This window comes from Malania oleifera, chromosome 13 (assembly GCF_029873635.1).
Source record: "Malania oleifera isolate guangnan ecotype guangnan chromosome 13, ASM2987363v1, whole genome shotgun sequence".
In the NCBI taxonomy this organism is placed as follows: Eukaryota; Viridiplantae; Streptophyta; class Magnoliopsida; order Santalales; family Ximeniaceae; genus Malania; species Malania oleifera.
Genome location: NC_080429.1, coordinates 62829775 through 62835883, shown reverse-complemented (window position 1 = coordinate 62835883; position 6109 = coordinate 62829775).

The following is a 6109-nucleotide window of genomic DNA, read 5'->3' as shown; positions in this document are numbered from 1 at the left end:
TTGGGTAGTTGAAACTGGGGAGAGATGTATTATATAGCTATGGTATGAAAATATTGAATTCTGGTATTATTGTATGATATGTATGGGTGTATGATTTATGTTTTCGCTGCATAGGTATGATCATTATGTACAGGAACACCCTAATGCCTCTTTAGGGCCTACGATTACATAGAAGGGGTATTAGAACAGTATATGTATATATATGTAAACAAAAAAAAATGACGTAGAATTTAAGGTCATTACAATTTGGTATCAGAGCCTAGGTTGCTAGGTACTGTAGACTCTAGAGTACAGCGGGAAATAATACCAGAATATAGGAAAAGATTTGAGGTTCTACTCTATGATCTGGATATAGGATTTTCGTGATCGTTTCTGTGATTTTCCTAGAGTGACGATTTCAGGAAAGCCATAGTAAACTATCGATAAGTCATGTGTTTAGATTGTAGGATTTGATTTGGGGTCAGGAACAGGAGGGATTGTTAATAGAGAATCTAAAGTTTTAGTTGAATAGAATAAGTTAGGTATGTATGGGAAATATGATTCTGAAATGGTGTTTTTTGTGTTTGTAGGATGGACCCAGGGGGTAGTAGCGCTCACGCTAGTGGAGATGATGGAGCGGGTCCTTCTAGCGCAGGTGGTGGAGACTCAGATGCTATGCTACGTAGTATGGCTCAACAAGTTATAGCTGAGATTGCTAAGAGCTCTAGGGAGCAGGGAGGTCCATCGCTATCTTAGGGATGTACCATAGAGAAATTTATGAAGATGAACCCGCCGACGTTCTTTGGAGTAGCTAACCCTGCAGTTGTAGAGAATTGGTTGCAGGAAGTGGAGAAGATTCTGACAGTACTTCACTTCATCGACGAGCAGAGAGTCTTCTATGCCACGTATAAACTGATGGGGGAGGCCGAGAGATGGTGGGCAACCACCAGATTGTTGGAGGAGCAGAGGACGATTCTAGTACCCATCACCTGGGCTCGATTCAGGGATGTGTTCTTTGATAGATACTATCCTGCCTCAGTTAGAGAGGCTCAGGTATAGGAGTTTCTGTATCTATCCCAGGGATCATTGACAGTCCAGCAGTATGCGGTAAAATTTATCGAGCTCTCATGTTTCTGCCCGTATATCATCCCCGATGAAGTAAAGAAGGCCAGAATGTTCGAGAGGAATTTGAGGCGAGATATTATAGGCAGGTGGCGGTACTGAGGATCCAGGATTTTGCAAAATTGGTTAACAGGGCTATCATAGCAGAGGAGAGTTTACATAGGGAGACCGAGATTCAGAGTTGAAGGAAGAGGACCGCACCCTCGAGTCTTCAGGCGGGTCCCAGCCGAGGCCCTTGGAGAGGAGGTAGATCTGGTGGAGGTCAGAGACAGATGGTAGAGCAGGGTGGATTTTAGGGTGGTCTGCCTCCTACCATTTGTCCCAGATGTGGACGGAGACACCCTGGTGAATCTAGGCTGGGAGAGAATGTTTACTATCGCTGCGGGAGGCCCGGTTATATGGCTCAATCTTGTCAGATGCCATCAGGTTATGTATCGGCTCCTAGATCATTTCGGGGAGGATATCAGGCGCCCCGTGGAGGTCAGCAGAGGAATACTGCGCCGGCGAGGGTCTATGTGTTGACGTCGGATGACGCTGAGACGGCTGGGGACGTAGTTATAGGTATCCTTACTTCTTTATCATATACAATTATTGTTTTATTTGATACAGGTGCGACCTATTCCTATATATCGATGGGATATGTGAAAATAGTTGGAATAGGGACACAACCATTAGATATAGAACTATCTGTGGGTACGACGATGGGGTCTGTGGTGAGATGCAGGAGGGTACTTCAAAATTTTCCAGTAATTATTTAGGAGAGAGTATTATCAGCTGATCTAGTGCTCCTAGATATGCTGAGGTTTGATGTAATTTTGGGTATGGACTAACTAGCTACTCATCATGCCAGTATAAATTGCCATTCGAAAGAAGTTATTTTTAGAAACCTGGGCGAGTCGGAATACAAATTCGTGGGTTCACGCGTACGTGCCTCACCACAGCTGGTGTCGGCTATTCAGGTGAGGAGAATGCTACAAGGTGGTTGCTAGGGGTATGTCGTATACATAAAAGAATTGTCTAAAGAAGAATTGAAACAAGCTGACATACTAGTAGTAAGGGAGTTCCCAGACATCTTTCCAAAAGAATTGTCTGGTTTGCCACCTGACCGTGAGATTGAATTTACTATAGATTTATTGCCAGGGTCTGCACCAATATCTAAAGCACCATAACGTATGGCCTCAGTAGAGTTAAAAGAATTGAAAAAACAGTTACAGGAATTGTTGGATAAAGGTTTCATTAGGCCCAGTGTGTCTCCTTGGGGTGCGCCAGTTTTGTTCATGAAAAAGAAAGATGGGACCATGAGGTTGTGTATCAATTATAGGGAGATAAACAAACTGGCAGTCAAGAATAAATATTCTCTCCTTAGGATCGATGATTTATTTGATTGGCTGTAGGGGACCTAGGTTTACTCCAAAATTGACCTGCGGTTAGGTTACCATCAGGTGAAAGTTAGAGTAGAAGATATTTCGAAGGCCACGTTCTGAACCAGATATGAGCATTACGAGTTCTTAGTGATGCCATTTGGGTTGACTAATGCACCATCAGTATTTATGAATCTAATGAATCGAGTGTTCCATCAATATTGGACTAATTTGTGGTTGTATTTATTGATGATATACTGGTCTACTTAAGAAGTTTTGAGGAGCACGAAAATCATTTGAGACTGGTGTTGCAGATGTTAAGAGAAAGGAAATTGTATGCAAAATTAAAGAAATGTGAGTTTTGGCTAAATCAAGTTACCTTTCTTGGTCACGTGATCTCTGAGGCAGGTATATCAGTTGATCCAAGTAAAATAGAAGCAGTGGTGAGTTGGGAAAGGCCAGGCAGTGTTCAGGAGGTCAAGAGTTTTCTAGGATTAGCAGGCTATTACCGGCGCTTCATGGAGGGTTTCTCTAGGTTGCTGAGTCCATTAACACGACTTACGAGGAAAAATGTGAAGTTTGATTGGACCGATGATTGTGAGTAGAGTTTTCAAGAGTCAAAGTGGTGGCTAGTTTCAGCTCTGATATTAGCTATTCCATCAGGCGAGGACGAGTTTATAATATACAATGATGCCTCTTTGAAGGGACTTGGATGCGTATTGATACAGCACGACAGGGTCATTGCTTATGCATCTAAACAACTTAAAGAATATGAGAAGAATTATCCTGTGCATGATTTGGAGTTAGCTGCAGTGGTCTACGCTTTAAAGATCTGGGGGCATTATTTATATGGTGGGAAGTGCAAGATTTTCATGGATTACAAGAGCCTGATATATTTCTTTACTCAGAAAGAACTAAATATGAGGCAAAGAAGATGGCTTGAACTCATTAAAGATTATGACTGCACCATTAGTTATCACACAAGAAAAGCAAATGTGGTAGCTGATGCTTTGAGCAGGAAGTCAGTAGGACCAGCATTAGTAGCCATGGAGATTCCTCACTCAGTTTTGATGGATTCGGAAAGACTTAGCATAGATATAGTTGAGGATAGTCCCCAGACATTTATCGCCAACCTAGTGATTCAGCCTACACTATATCAGAAGATTAAGGCTGCTTAGGGTGATGATGCAGAATTGGAAGAGATGATAGCTAGAGTGCGGGATGGTCAGGGAGAGGAGTTCAGCATATCAGAAGATGGACCCCTGCGATTCCGTACTAGGTTATGTGTTCCTACATATGTTGAGATCAGGAGAACTGTACTAGAGGAGGCTTACATATCATTGTACATGATTCATCCTGGTAGTACTAAAATGTACAAGGATTTGCTAGAGTATTTCTGGTGGAGTGGAATAAAGAGGGAGATAGCTGAGTTTATTCAGCAATGCTTGACGTGTTAGCAGGTTAAAGCTAAGCACCAGAGACCGGCGGGGAGGTTGCAACCATTGTTTATTTCAGAGTGGAAATGGGATCACATTTCGATGAATTTTTTTATGGGGTTACCACTAGTGCGATAGGGACTGAATGCGATTTGGGTGGTTGTTGATCGTCTAACGAAAATCTCTCATTTCATCCCTATTAAAGTCAGTCATTCCATGGATAGATTGGCAAAAATATATGTTTAGGAGATTGTTCGTATCCATGGAGTACCAGTATCCATAGTTTTGAACCGAGATCCTCAGTTCCCTTCATGATTTTGGAAAAGTTTTCAGAAGGCTATGGGTACACAGTTAGCATCCAACACTACTTTTCACCCCCAAACAGAGGGACAAACCGAGAGGATGATCCAGACACTAGAAGATATGCTTTGTTCTTGCGTACTTGATTTTTAGGGCAGTTGAACTCAGTTTATGTTGTTAGTCAAGTTTGCTTACAATAATAGCTATCAGACTAGCATCGGCATGGCACCGTACGAGGCATTGTATGGTAGGAGGTGTCGTTCTCCTCTTTTCTGGGATGAGGTTGGTGAGAGACGAGTGTTGGGTCCAGAGATTGTACAGCAGGCAAGTGATAAGGTCTGACTAATTAAAGAAAGAATTAGTACCGCGCAGAGTCGACAGAAAAGCTACGCAGACACTCACCACCGAGAGTTAGAGTTCGATGTGGGAGATCGAGTATTTTTTAAGATAGCTACTATGAAAGGAGTTATGAGGTTTGGGAAGATGGGCAAGTTGAGCCCTAGGTATATTGATCCTTTTAAGATACTAAAGAGAATAGGGTCAGTTGCTTATAGGCTAGCTTTGCCGCTAGCTCTGGCTAGAATTCATGACATGTTTCATGTTGCTATGCTAAGGAAATATGTCCTAGACCCGTCCCACATAATTAGCTATTCAAAAATAGAGCTTAAGGATTCATTAGCTTATGAAGAAGTACCAATACGGATTTTGGATAAAAATATACAAGCACTGCGCAATAAAGAAATTCAGCTAGTGAAGGTTGTGTGGAGGAACCATGCTATGGAAGAATCCTCATGGGAACTCAAAAATGAAATCAGATGGAAATACCCGCATTTGTTCTAAGAGGATTTGTAGTAAAACAGGTAAATGTAAATAGTTAGGTAAAGTTTATTTTGCAGGTACATGTATTGAATTAGTTAGTAAGTAGTATTATAGTTATTATATGTGTAATCACCCAGGACTAAGAATGTAACCATGGTATTCCTCCGCCATAAGTGAGAGTAAGTAATAAAATAAGTAGAACATTTATCTCTTGGGATGATAGATTATATAAATGAGGTTCAACACGAATAGTAAATTTCGATGACGAAATTTTATAAGGAGGGGAGAATGTAATAACCCAAGAAAATATTAAGGGCCTCTTTGACAAATGCAGGGGATTCGTCGACGAGGGTACATGAGAACCACGTCAACGAAGGCATGTCTCGTCGACGAGAAGATATCGAGAGGGGTTTTTGGGCAGTCTGAAATTCATCGACGAGCAAGGAAGGTTCGATGACGAAATTCCTTAAAGACTCATCGACAAGATGACGTGTCTCGTCGATGAATTCAAGCCAATAAGTACTTCTAAACCTGGATTTTTCACATGAAATTTGTGCAGGAAACCCTTTATTTCTCTCTCTACGCCCCTCTCCCCTTCTCTCTTCGATCCTGGTCCCGTTTCTCGCCGGATCGATGATCTGAAGCCACCACGACGCTCCTAGAGAAGTTCTCTGCAAGTTTGCCAGAGCGGATCGTTGGTGGAGGTGATTTGAAATTCAACCCAAACTCAGGGCAAGGCATTTTATTCAAAATATGTTTTCCCTACAGTTATAAGAAATGTTGTATGCAGAAAAATACTGATATTTTGTTTTGGGGAATGTCGTTTTCAGAGTGTTGAGTGAAGAACTCTGCGGGTATAGGGCCAGAGTACAATAGGGACTTTTCAGGGAAAAGGTAAGGGAAATATGCTGTGTTAGGAGATTTGATTATTTAACAGAAATTTTACATATATATATATCTATATATATATATATATATGTATTTATATGTGTGTGTGTGTGTGTATTAGTTATTACGTAGTTTTATAGAATATGAGTTTTTAAAGTATGTGTGGCCTGAGTACATATTACCTAATATAAAGTTTTATATAGT